We start from the raw sequence: 15,085 nt of genomic DNA on the forward strand, positions 1-15,085 counted from the left end.
AGTGTCACAAGAGGGGTGAGTGAGTGTGTGTGTGTGTGTGTGTGTGTGTGTGTGTGTGTGCACATGCATGTTGAAACCAGAAGTCAACATTGGGTGTGTCTTACGTTAGGGTTTTATTGCTGTGAAGAGACACAATGACCAAGGCAAACTCTTGTAAAGGAAACATTTAATCGGGGCTGGCTTACAGTTTCAGAGGTTCAGTCCATTATTATCATGGCGGGAAGCATGGCAGTGTGCAGGCAGACATGGTGCTGGAGAAGGAGCTGAGAGTTCTACATCTTGATCCACAGGCAGCAAGGAAGAGACTGTGTGTCACACTGGGTAAAGCTTGAGCATAGAGGACCTCAAAGCCCGCCCCCACAGTGACACACTTCCTCCAACAAGGCCACACCTCCTAATAGTGCCACTCCCTGTGGCCAAGCATTCAAACACCTGAGTCTCTGGGGATCATACCTATTCAAACCACCACAGGGCGTCTTTCTCAATTACTTTCCACTTAAAAAAAATTATTCTTGCTCAGCAGTGGTGGTACACCTTTAATCCCAGCAGAACGAGTAGATCTCTAGGAGTTTGAGGCCAGCCTGGTCTACAGAGTGAGTTCTAGGACAGCCAGGGCTACACAAAAAGAAACCCTGTCTTGAAAAAAACAACCCCCCCAAAAAAATTGTGTATGTATGCGTGTGTGTGTGTGTGTGTGTGTGTGTTTGTGTGTGTATGCTGGAGAGATTGCAAGCTTCAATACATGTGTGTGTAAGTCAGAAGACAACTTTGTAGAGTCAGTTTTGCACCTTTATGTGGGTTCTTGGGATCAGACTCAAGTTTCCATTCTTGCATGAAAAGTACCTTTACCCAGAGCCATTTTGCCTGCCCTTAATGTTTGTGCTGGCTACTTTTTGTCTACTTGACATAAGCTAGAGTCTTTTGGGAAGAGAGGACCTCAGTCAAGAAAATGTCCACCCCAGACTGGCCTGCGGTGCACTGATGGTGATTCATGTTAGAGGACTGGGATCACTGTGGCTGGCCCGGGGCTGGATGCCATAAGAAAGCAGACGGAGCAAGTCAGTGAGCAGCGCCCCTCCACAGCCTCTGCATCGGTTCCTGCCTCTAGGTTCTTGCCCTGACTTTCTTTGATGTGTGACATGGAGGTGGAAGTAAAATAAACCCTTTACTCTCCAAGTTACGGTCACAGTGTCTCATCACAGCGATGGAAGCCCTAACCAAGACAACGTCTCTAGTTTCTTCTTACATTCGCTCATATATGAATCCATGGTGCATGCAAGCGAGTGTGTATACGACAGGGGCCATGGTGCTTGTATGGTGGTCAGAAGACAACTTTCACGAGTTGGATCTCTCCTCCCACCATGGAGCTCCCAGGATCAAACTCAAGTTGTCAGGGTTGGTGCAAGGGTGTTTAACTACGGAACTGTCTCACTGACTCCTCCAACTGTTTTTTTTTTAAGACAAAGTCTCTCTCTCTCAATTTTATTTATTTATTTATTTTATAGATGAGTGCTTTATCTACATGTTCGCCTGGCTTTTTGCAATGATGCTGGGTCCCTGGATTCAGGTCCTCAAACATAGCAAGGGCTTTCCCAACTCAGCCATCTCCGCCCACTGGAAGCTTGCTTGCTTTATTTATTTATTTATTTATTTACTTATTTACTTTTGAGACAAGGTTTTTCTGGGTGTAGCATTGGCTGTCCTGGACTCTCTTTGTAGACCAGGCTGGCCTTGAACTCACAGCGATCTGCCTGCCTCTGCCTACTGAGTCCTGGGATTACAGGGGTGTGCCACCAACACCTGGCTCCGAGAAGCTTTCTTTTTAAGACAGGAGGTAGTAGAGCTGGTGAGATGGCTCAACAATTAAGGCATTTGCCACCAAGCCTGACAACCTGAGTTTCATCCTTGGGGACTCAAGTGAAAGAAGAAGAAAAAAACTGGCCCCAGCAAGTTTGACCTCCACACTATGGCTGCCCTATAGCTAGCTAGATAAATGCTATTAAAAGTTAAAGAAAATGCACTCATATCCAGGCAGTGGTGGCACACATCTTTAATCCCAGCACTTGGGAGGCAGAGGCAAGTGGATCTTTGAGTTCTAGGCCAACCTGGTCTACAGAGTGAGTTCTGGACACCCTGGACTACACAAGTTGTTGAGTGCCACCTGAAGGCACATTTTGCTAAACTCTGAGAAATCAAAATGCTTCACTCCAGACTATCTTAATTTCCTAGGCTTGGAGGCCCTAGTCCCAAGGCTGGTGGCAGTGCCAAGATCTATAAAACATATTTCAGACATTAAAAAATAGCTTCTTAGAGTTTGGTATGGTGTTGAACACCTGTAATCCCAGCACTAGGGAAGCAGAGGCAGGCGGATCTCTGTGAGTTCAAGGCCAGCCTGGTGTAATGCCAGGACCACAGGACCCTCAGAGACCACCAGGAGATGACTCAATGCAAGAGCAACAGAGCTTTATTATGAGGGCGATCGAACTCGGGACCCATGTCTCACTGACGCAGCAGTAAAGAAGTGGGACCTCCAGCTCTGAGTGAGCAGGGTTTTTAAAGGGAAAGTCTGTGAGCAGGGGGTTTCCATGGCAGCAAGCACGAAGGGGGGCACAAGTCTTGGCGTTACAGGATTGGGTAAAAGTTAGAGGGGTGAAATGACCTTCTCTGAGGCACATGATCACAACTGCCTAAGGCATATGATCACAATGGCTATTCTTCTAAACTATATCTGAAACATTGGGGAGGATTTTCCCACCCAATTCCCAACCGATTCTCATTGAGTTTTGCCAGGGAGATTGTCTCTATTTCCTATGAAGCATTTATTGTGTATTATTTCCTGGAGGCTGTTGCTAGGAGAGTTAACTTTGTTTTCTGCCAAGTGTACATTCTGTGATATTTCCTGGTACCTGAATTCAGCTCCCAGTCAAGATGGCTTTTTATTTCAAAATGGAGTCATACCCAGGCTAACTTAAAGTCTTCACTGGTTTCTAAAAAGCGAGTCCAGGACACTCAAGGCTACACAGAAAAACTCTGTTGTGAGCCCCCCTCCCCCCAAAAAAAATGCTTCCTAAAATTTTCTGAAATCTTTTATGAATCTCAGCAAAATGTGCCTCAGTAGTGCTCAACAAATTGAAATACATCGACCATGCAGCACAGTTCTCTAAGATCTGTGTGTGTGTGTGTATGTGTGTGTGTGTGTGTGTGTGTGTGTGAGAGAGAGAGAGAGAGAGAGAGAGAGAGAGAGAGAGAGAGAGAAAGCATGTGCTACAAAGTCTGTGTGTAGGTCCAAGGACAACTAATGGGAGTCAGCTCCCTCTTCCATCACGCAGGTCCCGGCATGGAACTCAGAGCATCATCCTGACAGCAGGTATTTATAGCCTCTGAGCTATCAGGCCAGCCCTACATTAGCTTTGAAAATCTACTCTGTACCTGAGGAGACACTCTGTTGTGTCTATTCACCCACAACATGGTTTAAGCCAATAGAAAGTCTTTATTAGCTGGCTGGTGGCTACCCTGAGTGTTCAGGATCCCAGTGTAGCCCCGAGCCTTTCTCAGCGTGTAAACTATATCCTGGGTTGACATACTTCAGTTAACAAGAACAGTCAGCCAGAAGCGAAAACTACAGAAGCCAAAAAGCAAGGTTAGTGCATTTAGATTTTTTTTTTTTTATAACTATAGACTTTGATGGATTAAGGCGTTGCTTTCATTTTGGCAGGTGATGCTGTCTACGTGCTGAGTTTTACAGTCTGAATGGTGCTTTCATCATGGAGCCACTTGTGCTAAGATCTTGGGGCATACTAAGGTCTGGGGCCTTGTTACAACTGTAGTTAGTAATTCTTGTGTACGGTATTGGGGCTTGAACCCAGGAACTTGCACTTGCCAGGCCAGCCACTCCACAGCCTTAGTCTCTCTGACCCTCACCCACTTCATGATGTTTTTTAAAGACAGCCTATTGCTAAGCTCTCCAACCTGGTCTTGAACTCATGATAAGGAACTTGAATTCACAATTTTCCTCCTTCAGCCTCCCAAGTGGCCAGGATTAGGGGCCTATGCCAGCACAAGTCTATACAGATAGCCACTTGTTCCAGAAGTATTTATTGGAAAGATCGCTAACCCCATCGCTCTACAGTGACCACCCTCCGACCCAGCGAGAGAGCACTCCGCAGCTCTGCTATGCTTCTAGGCTGTCTGTATGTAGTGTCCCACTTTTCTGTCTGTCTAAAATTATCCTAAAGCCTCCTTGTATTTTAAAAATAACTCTTTAAGGTTTATTTATTTTTATTTTATGTGTGTGGGTGTCTTGCCTGCATGCCTGGTGCCTGCAGAGGCTAGATGAGGCTGTTGGATCCCCTGGAAATGGAATCACAGACGGCTGTGACCTGTGGGTGCTGGGAATTGAACCCAGGTCCTCTGAAAGAGCATCCAGTGCATCTATTTTACATGCATTGGTGTTTTGCCTGCATGTATGTCTGTGTGAGGGTGTCTGATCCCCTGGAACTGGAGTTACAGACAGTTGCAAGCTGTCATGTGGGTGCTGGGAATTGAACCTGGGTCCTCTGGAAGAACAGCCAGTGCTCTTAACCACTGAGGCATCTCTCCAGCCCCCATTTCCTTCCACCATTTTTGTTTTTCAAACTGTTGGCAGCTGGGTGTGGTGGCACACACCTGTAACTCCTAGTACTTAGGAAGCCGAGGCAAAGAGGACCTTTCTTTCTTGGTTTGTTTGGACTACATAGGGAGACCTTATCTGATAAGAAGAGGAAAAGTAAAATGAAATGAAGGAAGCCAAAACAAACATGTATTGGATTTTTTTGTTTTGTTTTTGCGGTGCTGAGGATTGAACATGTACATGCCTCACACATGCTAGGTAACAGCCCCACAACTGAGCTACAGCCCTTATTTATTATTTATACAGCATTCTGCCTGCACATATACCTAGGCACCAGCAGAGAGCACCAGATCTCATTACAGATGGTTGTGGACCACCATGGGGTTGCTGGGAATTGAACTCAGGACCTTTGCAAGGACAGCCAGCATTCTTAACCTCTGAGCCATCCCTGCTGCCCACATGCTGGGTTTTCCTCAGCTGCTTTTAATGTAGTGACTGTAAGCTCCCTTCTTTAGTTTATGTGAAGACTCTCGTTTGCGGTAAAGTGTTCTGCTGGTGGTGCCACAATTTATTTCCTGGTGTGGCAGGCTTCCTTCTTATTTTCTTCCTCTTCCCTTTCTTCCTTCCCTCCCTTCTTTCTTTCTCTTTGTCTCTGTCTTTCTTCAGGACTATGTGTGCATATGTGTGGGTGGCTGTGTAGAGGTCAAAGGACAGCTTTGGAGGTCAGCTCACCCCTTGCACTTGTACCTGGGCTCTGGGCATTGAACTTTGGTCAACAGGTTTTTGTGGCAAGCGCCTTCAGCTGCTGACCATCTCACTGGCACTGGACCATATAAATACTTTCTGTTGGCTTTTTTTTTTATTTATTTTATAAATACACTGGAAATCACACAGTGCTGTCTACACTGGCCAAAGTTCTGAGTCACTGGTCTGCATTGTCCTTTGCACCTTGTCCTGTGATGATGATGATGATGTGTGTGTGTCCCTGTGTGGAGGCCAAGTCACATCAGATGTCTTGGTCAGTCGCTCTCCACCTTGGTTCTTGAAGCAAAGTGTCTAAGTGTGGAACTCTTCAGTTTGGCTAGACTGGTGGGTGAACTCCAGGATGCCCATCTCTCCTTGCCGCCCCCTGCCACCACACCCAGCTCGTCACACGGCTGATGGAGATCTGCAGTCAGGGCCTCATGCTTACCCAGTGAGCCGTTTCCTGACTGGGCCGTCTCTCCAGCGGCTTCTTCTGCCTTCTTTGGGCCTACCTGGGTTCAACTTGACATGACTGCAGCTGTCATTTGTTGGAGGTGCCATGACTACCCCAGAGCAACTCTGCTTGTTTATGGCAAATAGTTTCCCAGCAGAACATAGCTAGACAAAGCCGCCAGAGTGAAGGACAGAGCTGTACCCAGACCCTGGCTGAAGGAACACGCTGGACTCTTTGGTGTCAGCTTAAGAACCAGGTACCTCCCAACCTGTTGAGGTCATTCTCCTCCTAACTAGTGTGTGTGCTCCTTTTTAGGGTTCAGATGGCAGGGACCCAACAGGTAACCCCCAACTCTCACCCCTCCACTAACTGCGCTCTGTGTGATCCCAGGTTTGTTTGCCTTTTTCCGTGGAGACCAGTTCTCACACACTAGGTACCTGTATTAACTAGCATTTCCTCCAAGACCACCTGCCTTCTACACAGAAACACTGTTCTCAGCTTTTTGTGTTCCATTTTAGGCTGTTAGACATTTTCTTGGTTTTTCATGGCCCCAATTAAGTATATGAATATTTATGTATTTAAACTTAGCACCAATGTGTTCTTAAGCAGGAGGGCTGTTTGAAATATCTAGTGAGCCACACTGCTAGTGGCGGAAGTCTTTTTTTTTTTTTTTGCGGTATTTTCTAGACTATTATTCTATGTGACATCACCACCTTGTTCTAAAACGTTAGATACGTTTTCTTAATGGACCCAACAATATCATCTATGGGGAAAGTTAATGTCCAAAGCTTTCCCGTTCCAGCTGATTCTCTGGGATTCTGTAATGTGGCTTAGGGGAGAGGCGAGAAGCGGTGCTCAAGCAGAATAATGCCCTCATCATCACACACGCCAGGCCAATTCCTCGGAGCCCAAAGTAAGCTCATGTACCACAGATGAAATAAGTCCCAATAAAAGACCACCAACAGCCTAAGAGGGTAATTGAGCAGCCGAAGAGCGAGAGATTGAGATACAGTGATATATTGAACTCAGGGAAATATCGCAAGGATTAACACGACATTCATTATAATTACCTTGGCTGTTGGTTACAGAGCTAATCCATTTGGAATGAAACATTAGAGCCATTTAATGATGGTGGCTATTTGTGGGGAGAGAGGGGGCACTGGAAATAACGCGGGGGCAGTAGCATGTGTCTGTGGTGGGGGGGGGTGGGGAAGGAGGCAGTGGAGAGGTTATGGTCCTATGGCAGTAGGAGTCAGGAACAATTTCTTTGTGACCTAGATTTAAGGGTCATCCCAGAGGAGCAACGCCGCAGTCGGGAGAACCGATCTAGCAGAGAGACAACATTTCCCACGAACAGAAAGAATGGCTTAAGGACAATGCGCTGGCTGTTCCAGCCTTGATTGTTTTTTCTTTCTTTTTCTTTTTTGACTCACAAAAGCCATGCAGAACAGACACACTTAGATCAGACAAAGACCCCTCAGTCATTTCTGGGCCCCTTTGAAATCTTTTAGCTAGCATTTTCTCTCCGGAGGGGACGAGCCTTTTCAGTTCAGAACGCCATGTGTCCTACACCTTAGAAATGAGAGAGACCTCAAACCAGACTGGCACATCCAGAACAGAGAGTGCGTCCGGTGGGAGAGCTCAGCTTAACGCTTCGTCTCCTCGAGGCACAGAAGAACCCACACGCTAGCTTGTCCTCTCTCTCTTTTTAAAGGTTTTTGTTGTTGTTGTTGTTTGTTTTTTTTTTTTTTTGACAGAGTTTCTCTGTGTAGCCTGGACTTGATTTGTAGACCAGGCTAGCCTTGAGCTCCCAGAGTTCCTCCTGCCTCTGCCTCCCTGAGTGCTGGCATTACAGGCGTGTACCACAGCTGCCCAGCCGCTTGCTATGTCTTTGAACATTTGAGCTGGACATAGAGGTGCACGCTTGTTATGCTAGCACTTGGAGTGGAAGCCGGAGGATCAGGAATTCAAGGTAGAGATTGGAGAGATGACTCGGAAGTTAAAAGGCCCTCCTTTTGCAGAGGACCCGGGGTCAGTTCCTAACACCTATGCTGGTCAGCTCCACACCTCCTGAGACTCCAGCTCCGGGGGATTGGATACTCCCTGCTTTACCTCTGTTGACACCTGCGTGTTCTCTCACACACAAACATGTGGCGGTCAAAGCAGCGTGATTCTTACAATTTCCAGGTTATCCTTGGCTACAAGAGGCCCTGTTTAAAACAAAACAGAGCCCGAATAAACACACACATGGAATAAAGTTGCCAAAACCAGAGAATGAAGTTTCTGATGAATGCTGGTTTGATAACTTTTCCTGTTGTAAACACACACATTAATTATGAACACACGATCAATTAAACATTTCTTTTTTTTGCAAATAAATGACTGAAATGTTTACAAATATCCTTTGTGGTAGAAGCTGAGCTATTTGTATTTATGGGCAAGTTGACATTACTGTTTGTTGGTTTAATAAATGTTTATTGAACGTTTACTACAGTCAATACATAGTATCAGTAATACAGGCAGTACTCTAGGTACCAGAGTTAAACGTTAACTCAATAAGCAAAAATCCCTTCCCTCACAGAGCTCACATTCTTTTCTTTTTACTTTTCCTCCTCCTCCTTCTCCTCCAACAGTTTCTCTGTGTACCCCTTGCTGTCTTGGAACTCACTCTGTAGACCAGGCTGATCCACAAGCGATCCTGTCTTAAAGGAGGTAGATATCATTGCTAGGGGGACCTCTGAGATTGTCTTCTGGCTCCAACACACACACACACCCCCCAGCACACATAAACGTACACACATGCATAAAAGAGAAAACAGAGAAAACTGTAATTTACTTATTGTATTTTGGTGCTGAGGATTAAACCCAGAACCTTCCATATTCCAGGCAAGCACTGTGCCACTGAACCACACCTCAGCCCAAGGCAGCATCTTTATCCACTAGACAATGAAGCTCTGTTGTGTAGGAGGTTGGGGTAACTGCAAGGGAGGGGTTGCATATACCTGGAGAGCTGCGGACTGGGGGCTTGTGTGCAGACTGCAGACTGTGGCACGGGAAACGATGCTTAGAGAAAAAGTGCTCTCCAGCGGCCTGTTAGCAAAGGAAGAAGCGGGACCGTCAGCGGAGAGTTAGGTGGAACACAGATGAAGAGGGAGGAAAAGATATGAAATAATTAAGTCCAAGAGGAGAGTAAATGGACCAGAAAAAACGTGGAGTCATTGATAGGAAGTAAAGTGTGCACTCGGTAAGTTTCATGAGTTTAAAGTCTCGCAGTCAAGGGGGTGGAGTTCTTCAGCCTTGCTTTACAGCACTGAGGTAGACGGGGCAGAACTGAGTTTCCAAGATGGACACAGAGGTGCACATTCCAGCCTGGTGTCTGGGGGGTAGAGGCAGGAGGTGGTCTGTGAGATGGCTCGGCAGGGAAAGGTGTTTCCTGTCAAACCTGACAGCAAATTCAATCCCTGGGGGCACATGGGGTGGAAGGAGAGACTGACTTCCGGTCACCGTCCTCAGACCCCCACAATGCTGTGCCGCGTGCGTGCCCATAAGACACACATGCACATGAAATAGTTTAAGATGTAATGGAAATGTTAAGGCCATTCTTCGCTACAGAGTGAGTTTGAGGCTAGCCCAGGGCACTTAAGACTCTACCTCAGAATAGCAGCTGGATAGCTGGGGAGAGAGGGAGAGGTGGGGGGGGATGGATGGACAGACAGACAGACAGACAGACATGGGTAGAAACATACATAGATAGATGCAGGAGGCATGGCGGTCCTTGTGCTCACGGAGGGGCACTGGGGGACCCTGGAACGTTAGCACTCAGGGTTGTTTCTTCAAGGGAAGGAATGCAGTAGCTGTTATCCACTCAGAAGGCTGGGAGTGGACGTGTTTTCTAACCTGAAGGCTTTTGCACTGTCTTGAGCGGCCAGAGACCACAGGGGACCCTCTTCTAGGCCCTTATCGCGAGCTTGTTTTTCTCAGTCAACCTAGCTTTAAGGTGGCGTTACGCGTACTTAACAAGGATTTCAATGTAGTAAGGTCTGAGCCTTACTTGGCTTTGCTCCTCCAGGAGAGCTACGCAGGCTTTACTGTGCCGGTGGACTGAGTTAGCTATCACGAGAGGAGCTTTCACCAGATTGTGTTGGTCTTGACTATTACTAAAATAAACTACTGGGGGTCAGGTTCCCAAAGTTTGAATCCACACTGGCTAAAACTGCCTTTTGGCCTCCCGTGGATCATTACGTGGCTAGCTGTGGCAGGGAGCCCTTCCCTCATAGTTTTGGAAGCGGGAATCAGCGGGTACAGGCTGGGGTTGGGGGTAGGTAAAGTGCATGCCAAACAGCCATGAGGGCCCGAGTCGGATCCCCAGCGCCCACGTAAAAAACTGGGTGTGTTGGCATGCGTGGTGGTAGACCCCAGCCAGCACTGAGGAGCATGAGGATTCCTGGGGCTCACTGGCCAGCCGGCCCAGCTTTGAGACCCTATCTCAAAACAGCAAAGTAGGTAGCTGCTGTGAGGCTGCGCGCTAGCCTCCACACGCATGCGCACACATGTCTACCGCTCCCCACACGAAAGCATGCTCGTACGCAAAGTGGTTATGAGGCTGAGGAAGGAGGAGAGAGTGAGAGACCAAAAGATTAAGAATCAGCTATTATTAATATTTAAGGCCTGAACTAGCTGGGTGGAGAAGTCCAGGAATGCCCTGAGGGGAAGGACCTCCTTGCTGCATTCTTTCCCCACCCACCAGAGATACAGTTGCTAGGAAACTGGCCCATCCCCCTAGGGAGGGACACCAGGTCATTAATGGTCTGGGGACCTTCCTATAGCCAGTCAATTCAAAATGTAGCATTTTGACCAATAGATGCTTGCCAGGCAGGAATCACCCCTGCCTTGGGCATGCTGGAAGGGACCAGAATCTTTAAATCACCCAACTAACCAGAGCAAGGGGCGCTCGGCTCTCACTGCTTCAGTGGTGGGGTGTGTGGGCCCAAGCTGCAGCTTGTAATGACTTATAATAAAAAGAACCTCATGTATTTACAGCGGAGCCTATTTATTCCTGGTCTTTTGGGGTTCGTGAACTGGGCAGAACAAGAGGCCTGGGCTGCATAATGAGTTCGAGGTTAGACTGGTAACTTGAGAGCAAGTCCAAGAAGAGCCAGGGCGTGTGGGGAGGGGAGGGAGGGTCTCTTTTTAGAGAAGCCCATCCCTCCACTCGCACGCGTTTGCCTATGAGCAGCCTTTCTCTCTAAACCTTCATGTTTAAGCTACATAAAAATGTCCTTCAAGGCCAGAGAGACCATGGGGTAGAGGTGCTCGCTGCCCAGCCTGGAAGACCCGACTTTAATCCCTGGGACCCACGTGGTGGAAGGAGAAAACCAACTCCTGCAAGCTGTCCTCTGACATCACACACACTGAATAAGTAAGTTGTTCTTCTTTAAGAGTGAGGCGGGGGCGCATGACGGGAAACCCAGCACTCAGGAGGCAGAGTTATGCGGCATACAGGCACACAGAAACCTGAATTTAAAAAAAAAAAAAAATCAGGTACCTGGAGAGGTGACTCCGTAGCAAAAAGCGCTTGTTGCTCTTGCAGAGGACCCTGGTGAGGTTCCCAGCGCACGGATGGCTGAACTCCATTTCCCAGGCTTCCAAACCCCTCTTCTGAGCTCCATAGGCACGGGGCATGCGCCGCGTGGGGCATTTCTACTGAGAAACAAATTGCAGTGTAACCAAGTTCAAGTCACCGAGGGAGTAAGGGAGGACTGAATGGGCCGGAGGTTTACTTGGGATGAACATCTTGAAGGAAATGGGAGGTGGGGTCGGAGCCAGGCTGGAATGCAAAGGCAATCCCCCCAGAGCCCCCGTTTACCAGCAAGGAACTCTAAACAAACGCTGTACACCAGAGGGTGTGAAACGAGGCTGGAATAGCCCGGCCTCCGCCTCCCAACTGCGCCCTGCACCAGGTACAGGGCTGTGGGAGGCCGTGACCTCGGTGCAGCTGTCTGTGGGTGACAGCGGTCCGGAAATAGCTGCCGCGTTCTTGGAGCGTCCCCTGCAGCAGGGACACACACAGTTCTACCCCCTAGAAAAGGCTCTAGGCCGCCCGTCGCTCTCTGCCGCGGACTTGCGTATTTACTTTGCATCTGTAAAGAACTCCAAGAAATCAATACGCGCTTCTGCGTTACCGAGAATAGTAACGGCCGCCTAAATCTGCACCTTTCAACATTCCAAATACCAGCATAGAGCAAGGGTCAACAACTCATGCCCTGTGGGCCAGGCCCATGTTTTAAAGATGGAATGAAAGGGCTGAGGATGTGGCCAGAAAAAGATTGATGATTGCATCACCATCATGGCCACTTGTTTTTGTTTGTTTGTTTGTTTGAAGAGTTTTCATGGCGGCTTCCTTGTTACAATAGGGGAAAATGAGCAACAGATCTAAACTGGCTTGCAGTCTCACAAGCCCACAGTCCAAACTATTTGAGGCCTGGGGACTAAGGTAGCCCAGGCTGTAGCCCAGGCTGGTCTGAAACTCACCATATAGCCCAGACTAACCTCCCGCCTCAGCCACCCACGGATAATGATAGGCCACATAGGTGAGAGGCTGTCCTTAAAAAACAAAACAAGGGGCTGGAGAGATGGCTCAGTGGTTAAACGCACTGGCTGCTCTTCCAGAGGTCCTGAGTTCAATTCCCAGCAACCACCTGGTGGCTCACAACCATCTATACAAGGATCGATGCCCTCTTCTGGCATTCAGGCATTCAGGTGTACATGCAGATAGAGCACTCATCTACATTAAATAAAGAAATCTTAAAACAAACAAAAACAAAAAACCCAGCAGGGCATGGGGGTGCACACCTTTAACCCCAGCACTTGGAGGCAGCAGAGGTGGGCTGATCTCTGAGTTCCAGACCAGCCTGGTCAACAATATAACTTCCAACAAACCCTATCTCAAGATCAGGAAACACACACACACACACACACACACACACACATATACATATATATGTATGTATGTCAGTTTGAAAGAGGAAGCCAGCTCTAACAGAAGGAATCCTGATAAGTCAGAACAGTGCAGGAAGAGATTGAAAACTGGAGGGGCTGGAGAGATGGCTCAGAGGTACTGGGTGCTTTCTGGGCTTACTGAGGAGAGCTGGTCCCAGCACCCACACCAGGTGGCCCACAACCGTGTAACGGGATCTGTTGCTCACTTCTGGCCTCCTCAGGCAACCACACACGTGGTGCAAACACTACACACAGAGACAGGCTCACGTGCACCTAAAAAAAAAAAAAAAAAAATCTTAAAAAAAGAGAGTGTTTCAAAACCAAAAAAGGAGTGGGGGGGGGGGAGGGAGAGCGCGAGGGAAGGAATGCAGAGTTAAGGTGAGAGGGAGGAGAGAATGAGAAAGAAGAGAGCAAATAGCATCTTTGTATTGTTAAGAAAGTAGCCTAAATTGGAAGGAGCTGTCAAACCTTTGACAACCCCTTGAGGCCAACGGCCTTCAAAGCTGCGCTTTACAATACGGACAGAAGGGGGCACCATTGAACTAAGATGCTTGGAAACCATCCTCAGTCTAAAAACCGGTGAAACCAAGGGCCTGCACTGTCTGCACTGAGCTAGGCCAGATTGGGACCAGGGCTGAGAGGGTAAGTAGACACAAGCCCTCATCCCCAATCCTGAAGCTATCTCCAACGGATTACTCACAGAGGGAAACTTTGTTCTATTCTCACTGGGTATACAAACTACAGTTTAGGACGGGCCCTTGCCCAGCTATAGAAGGCTGACACTGGAGTTGTCATAATGCTTTGTCTGGGCATTGTTGTTTTAAATTAATTTTTTAATTTCCTGTGCATTGATGTTTTCCTTGCATGTCGTATGAGGGTGTCGGATCCTGTGGAGTAGGAGTTACAGACGGATGTGAGCTCCCATGTGGGTGCTGGGAATTGAACTCAGGTCCCTGGGAAGAGCAGCCAGTGCTCTTTAACTGCTGGACTGTCTCTCCAATCTGGGCATTTTTTAAAACTTTGCTTATATATCATAGTTCCCAAGGTTTTGTGCTTTTATGGGATTTCTCTGTGTGAATGTGTGTGTCTCTGAATCCGTATGTGTTTCTTTGGTTCTTTGTCCTTGTTTTCTGTTTATTTGTTTTGACCTATTGAAGTTTGTTATTTTATCTTATTCTTCTTTAGATGCTTGTTTGTGTTTTTGTTTGGTTTGTTTTTTTTCGAGACAGGGTTTCTCTGTGTAGCCTTGGCAGTTTTCTTTCTTTTTTCAAAGTTTTTTTGTTGTTGTTTTGTTTTGTCTTTTTAATGTGAACCTGACAGAAAACCCTTCATTTTTTTTCAGGAAACATATGAAGCGAAGAAAAAGGATTCCCGGGGAAACTGCAGAAGAAGAAATGAGACAAATGTTTGTTATGAGCGGGCAGAGGAGGCTGGAGAGCTCTTTAGCTTCCTAAAGCAAACGCGGGGAGGAGAGGAGAAAGTCGAGGGCTGGAGGATGAGGCAGGCACCAACCAAGAAAGACCAGGATACAAGGGGCCAAACAGCACCAAAGCTTAGGGAGCCCGGATGTTCCCGCGGTTAGCTGCCTTTGCGGCAGAAAAGTCTGCTCAGCAAAGCTCCTCCTTCTGCTTCCATCCCCATCTTCCTTCCACCCCATCCCCCACCCCATCCCCCCACCGCATCGCGGTCGCCAGAGGCACCGCCTTCTGATCTCTTCATTCTGGTTCCCAGAAATGGACAGTCAGGGCATCTTACTTTCTAACGTTACATACGAGGCAACAGGCGCCCCGCATGCTGCTGGCGCTTCCCTTTTCTCTCTTTGGAAAAATAATAATTGGTTATTAGGCGCGTGGATGAATGGTGGTGGTCGGAGGCACTGGGTCGCAGATTACAGTTTATTAACTAATCAATAAATTTTGTTGTAATTAATAGTTTTTGTGCCTGGCACAAAAAAATTTTTTTTGAAGTTACACATTGGTCGGTGATGGTGCACACCTTTAATCCCAGCACTTGGGAGGCAGAGGCAGGTGGATCTCTAATTATGAGGCCAGCCTGGTCTACAGAGTGAGTTCTAAGACAGCCAGAGCTACACGGTGAGACCCTGTCCAAACGACAAAACAAACAAACAAACAAAAACCCCACTTTTTAATTTCTTTTTTTTTTTTTTTTTTTGTTTCTCTTTGTAGCCCTGGCTGTCCTGGAATTCACTCTTTAGACAAGGCTATTCTTGAACTCAGAGATCCACCTGCCTCTGCCTCCAAGAGCGGGATTAAAGGCGT

At 47.5% G+C, this 15,085-nt stretch overlaps 1 long non-coding RNA gene across 1 annotated transcript; it reads left to right on the forward strand.

Moving 5' to 3' along the window:
- The first annotated feature begins 5,592 nt into the window (after positions 1-5,592).
- Positions 5,593-14,683, forward strand: LOC132653025 (uncharacterized). Its single transcript, XR_009590658.1, has 3 exons — positions 5,593-6,063; positions 11,094-11,226; positions 14,149-14,683. It is a non-coding gene; the product is annotated as an uncharacterized LOC132653025 (long non-coding RNA).
- Positions 14,684-15,085: the final 402 nt, after the last annotated feature.

The sequence above is a fragment of the Meriones unguiculatus genome, chromosome 3 (genome assembly GCF_030254825.1).
Source record: "Meriones unguiculatus strain TT.TT164.6M chromosome 3, Bangor_MerUng_6.1, whole genome shotgun sequence".
In the NCBI taxonomy this organism is placed as follows: domain Eukaryota; kingdom Metazoa; phylum Chordata; class Mammalia; order Rodentia; family Muridae; genus Meriones; species Meriones unguiculatus.